Genomic DNA, 12,295 nt, shown 5'->3' with positions numbered 1-12,295 from the left:
GAAAATATTAAAAATAAAAATATGTAGGTAAAATATTGATACAAACTTACTATAAGCAAAAGAAGGAAAGAGTAGTAAAACTTATCCCCAATATTACATAAATCTAGGCTTTCTTTACAGCATCACTTCATATACTAATATTTGTTCTAAAACTATGAGGCAACTTACTGAAGTAAATTGTACTTGGGGCTGTTACATAGACATTCACACATTTGCATCATTTTCTCAAAGGTAATTTTTTTTTTCAAAAATTATAGAAAGTTGAGATTTGGTACTTTAACCTCGATCCATCTTTACTGAAAACTTTTCATTTTTAAAAGTGTTTGTCACTATCACACTTGTTGATATTTCTAAACTCCACTTGGAGTTATTTTCCAATAAAACATTCTCTGAAAAAAGAAATCTTTTATGAAATTGTACAGAACACTTGCTGAGTTAACATGGTAGAACTACGGAAATCACTGGATTTGGAATCAAAAAGCAGGGGGCTTGAACGTAAACGCTCAATTCAAGTTCCATGAAGCTTTACAGTCTTCGCTCCTCCTCCCTCCACCCGAACCTTCCCCTCTCACACACCCTGTTGTCTTCAAGACCCAGAGAACAGGAGGTCTGCTGTCTGCTGGCTTCACTTAATACAAGATTTATCTTGTCACTACTGGCATTTTGAGCCTGATAATTCTTTGCTGTGGGGAGACGCCCTGTGCATTGTAAAATGTTTAGCAGCACCCCTGATTCCTACTCACTCGATGCCAGCAGCACCCTCCCCAGCTGTAACAATCAGAGATGTCTCCAGATACTGCCAAGCATCCTCCGGCAGACAACACGTCGCCTGGTCTAGAACCACTTCCTTCAGAGTAGAATAACCCTCTGTGGGTTATGGGACCGCTCTGAGCATCTCGTGGGAAGTCTAATGGACAGTGAGGGATTTCTCAGAGCACGTTAGGATGAAAGTATTCCGTGGAGATCTGTGCAGTGTTTATTCACTCAATTGGCTTGCTGAGTGACAGCCTGCAGCTCACTACAGAGCCCCTTTTCCCATCCCCTTTAATCATGAGAACATCTGACCCCGCCGTATCCAGGTCCTCTGCCTCCAAAGAGGAGTTTTCACTGAGGAAATGCAAGCCTGCTCTAATGCTCACTGTTTTTAGCCAGCCTTTCTCCGCTATTCTCTGAGTAATGATTCCTACCCTATTCTGTATATTTACATATAAATAAACAATATTTCCACAGTACTCGGACCCAGCATTTACAAGCTGTTGTGATAAGTGTGAGGTGCTAATGAAGGAAGATCGTTCCCCAGTCCCTCACTAAGATAGATGAAGAACTGGAATCGGGGTCTAGTTCTGCCACTTACTGGCTAAATGATCTTGGACAAGTTATTTAATCCCTCTTATTTAATCCCTCTCGACCTCTGTCCCCTCAATGGTAAAATGCCTGCAGCAGTGTCTGCTTCCAGAGGTAAGAAGTCAATGAGATACTGTGTGCAAACACCTAGAAAGTACCAGTCCCTAAATAATCGATCGATAAATGTAGCTGCAACTACTCTTGCAGCTTATTCTTTTTTATCTTAATACCATCCGAAAAGGCAACCAATGGTACAGCTCTCCCCATTCTACTGTACTGCTGTTTGAACAACTGACTTACTTACTGGGTAATGAGCATTTTAGTTTCATAGTATTATTCATTTAACTGTATTTGTAGTCCACATGAAATTGCTAGAGAACGGTGATATATGCAGCTTCACTGAGTCACACTAAACTCCTGCTCACTTTGAACAGCAGAAATGCCAAAATTTGAGATGAGAGGTGCCCACGAGAACAGAGAATGAAGCAGATTCAGTGAGGAGTTCAGAGACAATACAAACCAACTGAAGTGACTTGCTGCCTTAGGTCACTCCTGTCACACTATCCCTCACATTTTAGGTAAGCAAGTCAAAGACCCCAAAAAACCACCTCCATTGAAAGATGAGCAATCATTTGAAATGAAACAGCACATTCCATTGCTTAATATTCCAATAAAAATTGGAAGAGCTATAGGAGCAAAAAGCAGCGGTAATATAATTCAGATAAAGAATTACTCTAGAAAGCAAGGGGGGTAAAAAACCTTTCAGACACATTGCTCTTTTTTTTTAATATTACTTCATGTCTCTTATTAACCCATCTACAATGACTTGTCTTCTGGTTTGTTGAAGCAATAGGTCAGACGACATTTGCCACAATAATGTCTGTCGAAGTGGCTGGCCATAAAAACTCCAGCACCACCTCCAGCACCACGTTCATCTGAAGGGTACTCGCGACGAAGGCGACTGATTTGGCCATCCCCATCCACTTTGTAGTGTTTCAGGACAGCCAGCTTAACCATCTTTCTCTTCTGCTTATTCTTCTCCGGAGTGGTGTGAGACTGCTTCCTCCCTTCTTAGCGCCAGCACGACATGTCAACACAAGATGAAGGGTGGACCCCAAGATTAAGGGTGGACCCCATTTGAATACTATAGTCAGACAAAGTGCGTCCGTCTTCCCATTCCTTGCCAGCAAAGATCAGTCTTTGCTGATCAGGAGGAATTCCTTCCTTACCCTGGATCTTGGCCTTTACATTTTCTCTTGTACCCAAGGGTTCAACCTCGAGAATGATGGTCTTCCCCGTAAGGGTTTTCACGAAAATCTGCATCTTGGCAGCGATTCCAGCACAGATGGTGGATCGGAAAAGGAGCTGCTCTTTATTTTCAAATAAAGAAAATTAAAATTCCTCAAAAAAAGTTTAAAGAAGAGATAAAAGAAAATTTAAGAAAACAGACAGAGATGGAGAGTTAGCTGTCAGCTCTCAGGAAAGGAAGAAATACTGGCTTAGCACTTAAGAGAATGAAAAAATTCCACGATCCTGGGAGTAAGACAGTTTCGTTCGAATCTCCCCACTACCACCCACAAGTAGCAAGTCACGTGAAACCTAAGAAGTGGAATCCCTATTTCCTCATGTATGAAATCAAGATAACACCTACTTCGCTGGGTTGTTACAGGAACTAACAAGAAAATAACCTCTCCTGGTAATAGTCTCACAGGACACAATAATGTCTCTCCTTTCGTCCATTCGTTCATCTCTACTCGTCCCTCCCTTTGTCTGTCCCTCTGCATCTGTCTGGCAGCCTCTCTCAGTTTTTCTTGTTAATAAAAACTACACCTAACTCTCTGCTCATGTAAAGGAGGTAAGGAGGAAGATGTGAAAACCACAAATTATTCAAAAAATCCCCTAAACCATTCATTTCGATCAACTTTCCCAGCCCGAATTTTTCCACAGTTTATAACAGAATCTATGCCAGTGTGCGTGTGCGTGTGTGTGTATAACATACACATATGTAATATATCTACAGATACATATATACATACATAGCACAAAGTAAAAAGTATACATATGAGTACAAATGTGAGCCCATATATTTAATGGGGAAAGTCTCCCTTACTCTAAAATAGTTGAGTAAGCATGATCTATTCATGTCAGCTACATCAGAGACAATGTAGTAACAGTATAATATACTAACAGTGTCGTGGGGCAAGTGAAGCAAGGAGGGGATAGAGAACATCTCAATACATTGCTCTGGAAAATGGACTGCTGACATCACAGCTTGGGTCATTCTCTCTTTTTTTCTTTTTTTTTTTGCTCTACATCAATGTTATCCAATAGGACATTCTGCAATAAAAGAAAGGTTCTCTATCTGTGCCACCATCGAGGTAGTCAAACAGCCACATGTGCTTACTGAGCACCAGGAATATTACTAGTAAAACTGAAGAACTGGATTTTTAAATTTTATTTAACTTTGATTTGGCTTTAAATGTAAAGAGCCACATGGGGCTAGAGGGGACCATATTGATAAGCACTGATCTGGGCTAATTAAGTCATATATAACTTATGTGACTTAAGTGGAAATAATTTCATTTAGACTCACCCATCCTAGCAAATCTCTTTTCAGTGATGGTGGTTATGTCCCCTCTCCTGATGGTGGCCCGCTCATCACAGTGGCGGACCTCAGCTTCCACTCGCCTCTCTGCACCTGCTCATTCTACCAGAGGGATAAATAACCCTGAAACACCCAAAGGTGGAGGTGTCATCCACGAAAAAGCCTAGACTATTGACTAGGAAACTTGCCCAATAGACTTAAATATCTCTCCTTGCTCCACATGTTATAACGAAAGATATTATCAGGTTCATTCTCTCCTCAACAGCCTCAACAAGGTGTTTCCGAAGGCTGTTTCTTATAATGTTTTTCAGCACGGGCTCAGGACTCACCCCAAAGCACAAATCTTTGTGGACCATTAGTATTCAATACAGGTTCACAGCTCTCTTGGGTCTGGAAGGAAACGTTTGCATTTCAAAAGGAGGAATGAACGGCACCTCCTTCAGGTCATGCGTCCTTATTGTTATTTTTCCTCAGCTATGATTTTAATAATTATTGCACAGAACATGCTCCTGGAAAGTACTTGAACACAGACACCTATGCTGTCATATAAGTACAGAGCTGTGACCCCACACAGGTAGTCCGATTAGAAATAAGAATGATAACCTCTTGGGAAACTTGAGTACCCTGCCAAGGACTCATGCTTGACAGAAACGCCCTACCTTTTCTAGGAAGTAAACAACACTACTTAACTTCCTCAACCTGAGTTAATGCAACCTCACACAGCTCTTGACCTCCAACATGGGGCAAAACTTCTTCTCAAGGGTGGGGTGTCCCCTCCACTGGGCATAGTGCTTATATGACCCTGAGTTGTAAATAAAGCTTATCTGAATGACTTTTATCATGGGATTTAAAGCAAATGTTTTTTAAAGGAAGACACCATCTTATTCTATTTATTCATAATGCCTAGTAGTTACCTCGTACATACTGAGTGCTCACTAGTAGCTGTCAATTACATAAAGAGAAACGAGTTATAACTGGGATAAACAGAACTCCATTCATACCATGTTACCCTTGAATGATTTGATAGAAACTTTTTAAACATATTCAAATTATTGTCATCTTTAACGAAAATGATAAATCAGAACCACCACTTCTCTCCTAAGATGTATTTCTTCTAGCTCTTTCTCTTGCCTAAAGTAAAATGCAATGTCCAACTCTTCCTATATACTACATTTCTCCTTCAATTAACTCTTATGTACAGAAATCTTTCCCCAAATTCATGTTAATTCGCTTTTCCTACACTCTAATCTCTAGCTCATAATTTTGCCAATTCCATTTTACTGCTGAACGTCAGGGCAGACTAAATCAGCTCCATTTGGGGTTTCATGTGCCTGTTGTTTGTATATAGGGCGGCTGTAGAAAGTTCACATTAACCTTTGGAATGCGTGTGACGTCTGAAATTTATATTAATGGAGGAGATTGGCCTTGGGTTTTCCACATTCCAAACAGTACAAGGCAGGACTGGGTAGGGATCCAATTAAGATGACTAGTGTGTATATTTTTGTAGCACTTGTTTAACAATTAAGTTAATGAATCTACCAAAAGGAGTGAGATCTGTATGCAGCCTGGGAGAAGTAGCACTAAAGAAGAAGAATGGTGCAGTTGTTATCCGGCAGGTGAGAATGTTCTGGTCACCAAGCACAGCATCAGCTCTGATCTGCGGCCTGGAGAAAATACCCAGGTGGTCATCCAATTCCCTTCCTTCTGAATATCCTCACTAACAAAGCTTCAGGTTACAAAGTCTATATACCCATTATCTTGGTAACAACATTTTTTCTCCCATTGGGGCTGATTACCATTATATGGTCACAGGAAAGGAAATCTAACTTTGTAAATTAATAGTTAACTCTAAACAGGAGTCCGTTCCCTGAGCCCCATCAAATGGGAGGCACTGACAAGTTTAATGTCTGGGACTGCCCGCTGTGGTTCTCACACTCCAAACCCTAAGAAGTCAGCCCGCCTCGCTTTGCCATCTTCCACTCATTATCTTTGTTCTTGATATTCTATGTCTGAAAACACCTTGACAAGTCCCGTTCTTTTCGCAACACTTGCGAACATATGCTTTTCTTTCTCAAGGCTAGAGAAATAATGGAAGATGGACGTTTGCCAACTGCCAAAATAATGTGAAGTTAAAGCTTCTCATTTCTTGACTTTGTGGATAACTGTTCAAACTCCTAAATTTGGCTTTGGAGAAAAACATCTTCTGAATCAAATGTACTAACCCTGAAGAGACCTGACTAATGGGAAGTGAATACATTTAGGGGCTAAACTGGCAGTGTGTGAATTCTATACCCGCCATGTGCATTCACTTGCCATAGGAGATGAATCAAATCCTTAACGCAACGTACCCTCATGTCCTTATCTGTAAAAATAATAACACTTACATCACAAAATTATTACAAGTATTCAAGAAAACAATATATATTTAAGTATCTGGCACTTAACGGGTATTCAAAAGTATTCATTTTCTTTTCCTCAAGTGGTCTTCACTGGCTAATGGCTTTGGCATTTAGTAGCATTTGCAGGACCTGTAACATCTTACTGAAAGGAGTCATTCCAATTACCATCTCAGGAGCTTTTCCTGAAATCACAAGCCACAGATTTATCGCCCTATGTCCGATATGAGCCACATCCTTATTATCAGCTGTAATTCCAAACGCATAGGTTTTGTTGTTATTTATAATGGAAACTTTTTTCTACAACCCTTTCAGGGGCACTCGGCTTTATTACATGTCTAGTCTATGTTTAGCTATCTAACGCAGGACCTGGCACAAAGCGAACCCTCTCTCCTCCCAATAATAACCATAATAAAGTTGTTAATATCAGGACAGGTGGCAATTTGTTGACTATGTGTCCAAGAGGAAACAAGGAATCTGATCATCCATATATATTTATGAGAATAGTTTCCCTACTGGTTGGTACACCTAAAGTCTGTTCTCTATCTGTATCTCTAATCCTGGATAGACTATTCCCAAGCTTTGAAATTCGACTCTAGCTCTTGACTTACAGCCTGTGTCCTTGAACAGAAAAGACTGTAGAGTGTAAAATGCATAATAATACAGACTTGCAAATAAGCACGAGCCCAAGATCTGGGGGTGGGGTGGGGAATGGGTCAGAATGGAAAGAAATTATATTCTGGCAAACGAACAAGTAGATTTCTTGCATGTGTTTTAGATTCCATTCAGCCCTGACCTATCCAGGCTACCAGCTATATTATTTCTGAGTAGGGCACTAGGATTTATGGGGAAAGCCACAAACTATTTTACAAGATAGTAAAAATGCTAGCAGGCCAACGGACTCTTTAACCTATCTGAAAGACAGAAGAATTGAACTCAAGGGTTTTATTTCCCAGTGATTTGACTAAATCAGTCTTGCTGCAGTACCCAAAAGGAGATGCCAATAGAAACATTCATCACAAATGATGCACAACCTTAGAGAGAAGAGCTGACCCAGACATCAGTCTGCCACTGGCGGATTCAGTGAAACTAGTCCAGTCCCCCAATTCCATCGCCTCTAACACTCATAGCCCTCTCTGCAACAGCTGTAAGCTCAAAAGTTCGTTTCCTCCTGCTTCTATTGCCTCTGAATCCTTGGCTCTGTTTCATTCCATAGCGCCCCCAGTGCCTTTACCAGTTGCCAAAAGGAAGCCACCACTCAAGTATTCCATGATTTGGGGAGGCTTCCTGAAGACGTAGGGTCACACATGGAGATGGGTCACCTCGCAGAGCTCACATCGCCCCAGAATCTCTAGGCTTCTCTCTCAAGACCTCTGAAAAAACCAATGAAACATCTTCCATTCACATACAACATATATTTAGAACATATCCTGGCCCTTGAGGGCAAACGAGGAAGGGGATAACTAGAGCAAACCTACGCTCCTTTAACAATGCTTCCCCTCGGAGATACCTGTCACTACCAGGATGCTGGTGCATTTCATCTTCTCCCGTCATTACACTGTGACAGTCAAGGGGCTGTCCTAGGCAAGGAAGGAAGCCAACATTTGTGACTATTTACCATGCGCCGATCGCTTTATGTTTACCTCCGGTTTCCATCCCAAAGCTAAGCCTGTGCAGTCTGCATCATACAAAACAGGAAACTTGGGTTCAAGAAGAGTCAATGACACCCCAGGTCTCAACGCAAGTCAATGATGGGACTGGGGTCTAACTCAACCCAGACCGACAGCAAAACCTAAGTTTGCCCCCCAACCTCTAACTGCCTCCACACTTACCCTCTTATCAAAAACCAGCCATTCCACCAGTTCAAAGTTAATGTCTTGAGCGGTTGAGTATATTAATACTAAAGACCTGGAAAGGTAACAGAAGTTCAAACCATAGGAAGAGAGTACATCTCAGCCTTCTTCGATCTCATCATAGTGAAATCCCAAATTCCAAGGGTTTCCGCTGAGCAACAACGCTATTGTCCTATAAAACACTTGCAGGTCACTCCAGCGAAGAGTGTCAAGGAAAACTTACACTCTACTGATTTTCAGTTAACACAAAACAAGGAATCTTTTTGGACATTTTGCTTAGACACACACATGAAAAAGAATGAAAGTGAATGAACAATGAAAAAGAAAAAAATAATAATGGTATCTTCATTTATGTAGATACCATCTTAAACCTGCACTTTATTTCCTCCATTTTAGAAAACCTGAACCAAACAGCTGACCAGCCCATTTTTATTTTACATTTAGGCTGACATTTCCCGACTGCAAAAACCATAGGGGACATATTTACAAATACAACAGTGAAGGAAGGAAAAGCCTCTCATGTTTGGCCTGAGCCACTTCCCACAGCATCTTTAAATATTTCTGTCCTTGGAGGAGCAGGTGTTTGCCGTAACCCTGTTCAAAGTCTGAGAAAGAAAATGCTTACTCCCTTTGAAAGCATCTAACCCCAAACCCTATAACCATCTTCTGTGGAACTTCCCAGTGCATCTATGCATGTTCTCCCACTGGATTCGTGTGTGTGTGTGTGTGTGTGTGTGTGTGTGTGTGTGTGTGTGAGAGAGAGAGAGAGAGAGAGACAGAGAGAGAGAGAGAGAGAGAGAGAGAGAGAGAGAGAGAGATTTGGAGGGAGGGGACAACAGACATAAGGGATAAGGGAAAACATTTCCTATTAGAAATGTGCCTGGGATAAGATAAGAAATAGCATCAGCCAACAGCCAGCCTGAAACATTTAAGCACTATCTTTAGAAGGTGATAACAGCATGATTTGTACAATAGAAATGTGAACAGAAGTGCAAACATCCATCAATAGAGAGAGCAACAAATTACAGCACAACCCGCAATGAATCTGGTGCAATCAGTACAAATAAATATTAGCGCCTTGTATGCAGGCAGGGAACAATGTCAACCATGTTTTAGTTTTAAAATACTTGACTAAAGAAAGCATGAATCATAGGACCCAATACCTGAAAATGTATATGTTTTTAAATTGTATTGTAATAATCACGCATTACGTTATGTTATATACAACTGGGTCATGTGACTTATGCCCCAAAAAAGAAAGCTTGAGAGATATTAACCACACTTGTCCTTGAATGTGACCATAAATGTCTTTTGTTTTCTTCTGGCTTGCCTGTATTTTTAGTCCATGCTATAAGTATGCATTACTCCTTTAAAAAATATGTTTTAGTTATTTTATATTAAAAGCTTTACACATGTGAGGACAGCATCCAGAACCTGATCAAGAGCACCTTTTCCAAAGGGCATTTCTGACAATCCCAAGAGTCTGCAGACTGGGACCCCACAGTAGGCAGGACCCCTCCTCAGCCTTCTTGGATCACCAAGCCAGTTAGAGGCCATGTCACCTCTACACCCATGTTTTATGCTCCTGCACGGCCAACAACCAGCACGAGCTTCAATTGGTAAGGGGAGCAGCAGGCTGGAACTCGGGTGACTTGGGGCATCTGCCTCAGTTTTGTAGCTGAGAATGAAGCCCGACTTCCTAGACAAGAAGTACACATTCTTCCTCCTTTGTTCCCATTACCTTTTGCTGAATAACAAGCCACTGCACATGGACTGGCCTGAAAGAGCAGGTGTTTGTTCTGCCCATGGATGCAAAGGGTCAGGACCTTGAGAACATAGGAGGATAGCTCATGCTGCTCCACGGTGTCCGGAGTCGCAGCTGGAAAGACTCCGTGGCTGGGGGCTGACCTCTGGAGGGAGGCTGCCTCACTCACAGGTCTGCTGACTGGGCTGGAATGACGAGAAGTCTGGGCTCATTTGTGCACCTAGGTGGGGAAGCACCTACCTGTGGCCTCCCCATGTGACTTGCACTTCTCACAGCTCGGTGACCGGGTTGCACAGGGGAGTGTCGCCAGAATGAGCATTTTCACACGAACCAGACCAAAACTGCATGGCCTTTGATGACAGTGGCCTCGGGGCTCACACAATGTCATTCCCACATTCGATCGCTCAGAACAACCACAAGACTGCCAGATTCAAAGGGTGAGGACGCAGGCTCTACCTCTTGATGTCAGTGTCAACAAATAGGTGGCCATTTGTCAAAACCATCACACACATCTACCGAGTTACTGCTCTGTGACAGCCACTGGGGAGGGAGCCACAGAGAAGAAAAAACAGAAAAAGTACTATATTGGTGATCAGAACGACTGAGGAGTCCTCTGCCCTGTTTCTCCAATAACTCCCTGTCTCAGTTATAAACTCCATATCTCCCTCAGCAAGACAGAAATAGCTATGTAAGGTGGAACCATATAAAATTGCCAATACTCGATGATTTCTGATCTAAAAAAAATGCAATTGGTTCAACTCATAATTGACCCAATGCTTTATAGAAATGTAAGGCTAAAAAGTGATAAAAGATAAAATGTTCTCAGTGGGAAAAAGGTTTTAATGGTTTATAGTTATTGAGATTTCTTGCATAGGCTCTGTAATATTTCTACTAAATTCAAGGAGAAATTAATATTTCCTGCTAGCTTGCTTTTTATTTAAATAATCAATGTTCTGTGATTATGGCTCTACCCTAATGCATCCTGCTAAACATCTTTTCTAAAACCTTCTTGGGGTTTCATGTATGGTACGATTACAATTCTCACTTTTTATTAACCAAATTCAGGATCCTTGCCAATTTTACATTACATTTGAATATATTATAGCAAATGTTACACTCTGTTAGTAGTCAATGTCTTCAGTATTCAGTGGGTTTCTTCTTCTAGTTACTCATTAAACTATATTGGTGCTCATTAAACACCATCTGCACTTATAATCAACCATGTTTTCTACTGTTATAAATGCATGCCCATTAACAAGTTCGCAGAAGGATATGATAACATATAATACGAGAGAGGTAAGCAAGAAAGTATTTTCTAGCCAAAACTAGAAGAGCAAGGGCGGTGAAACTAGAGACAAATTACTAAAAACTATAATTTTGCTAAAAACTATAACTGCAAAATAATGAGACTGTCTCTTGAATGGCCTTAAAAATTGGATCTAATGACAAATCTCAAGATTTGGGATTTCCAAACGCGTTTTGAGCCATGAACTAAGTATGCAAACACTCAAAGGCAATTGTTCAAAATAGACAAGCCAGTATTGTTACTATTTGGTGTGTTTACTCTCCTGTATAGCTCGAAATTCACCATATTACTTCACCGGTGGGGTAATTAGCATCCGTGGGCAGAACAATAAAAGCCAATTAAAACAGTACATATACCAAGGGCAGCTGTGAGGAACCAGAAAGAATCCTGTCCTTGGATCTCAACTTACGAGTATGGTGACCAACTTGTCCCATTTTGCCCAGGACTGGCTTCATTTTAAAACTCAAAGTCCCACTCTGGCTGGTGTGGCCCAGTGGATTGAGCGCTGACCTGTGAACTAAAGGATTGCAATTCGATTCCCAGTCAGGGCACATGCCTGGGTTTCGGGCCAGGTGTCCAGTAGGGGGTGCACAAGAGGCAACCACACATTGATGTTTCTCTCCTTCTCTTTCTCCTTCCCTTCCCCTCTCCCTAAAAATAAATAAATAAAATCTTAAAAAATAAAAATAATAAAATTGAAATTAAAAACAACTGAAAGTCCCACGTCCCAAGAACTCACTCAGTCCAAAGAAAATAGAGAGTTCATCAGCTTCCTTACTAGGAAACCATGGGTAAATTATTGTTTTCTCTATAAAATTCAATTTTCCACCTGTCGAATGATTTAATTTTTTTCTTTTTTTAATTATATTTTATTGATTATGCTATTACAGTTATACCGATTTTCCCCCTTTGCCCTCCTCCACCCAGCACCCCCCCACCACCTCAGGCCAACCCCACACCACTGTTCAGGTCCATGGGTCATGTGTGTAGGTTCTTTGGCTACTCCATTTTCTACACTGTACTTTA

General features: G+C 41.1%; 1 pseudogene; it reads right to left on the bottom strand.

Annotated features, from left to right (window-relative positions):
• Positions 1-2,160: 2,160 nt before the first annotated feature.
• Positions 2,161-2,667, bottom strand: LOC112309853 (ubiquitin-ribosomal protein eS31 fusion protein-like; annotated as a pseudogene).
• Positions 2,668-12,295: the final 9,628 nt, after the last annotated feature.

The sequence above is a fragment of the Desmodus rotundus genome, chromosome 8 (genome assembly GCF_022682495.2).
Source record: "Desmodus rotundus isolate HL8 chromosome 8, HLdesRot8A.1, whole genome shotgun sequence".
NCBI lineage: Eukaryota > Metazoa > Chordata > Mammalia > Chiroptera > Phyllostomidae > Desmodus > Desmodus rotundus.
Note: the sequence above shows the minus strand (reverse complement) of the source record. Positions and strands in the feature narration are given on the sequence as shown.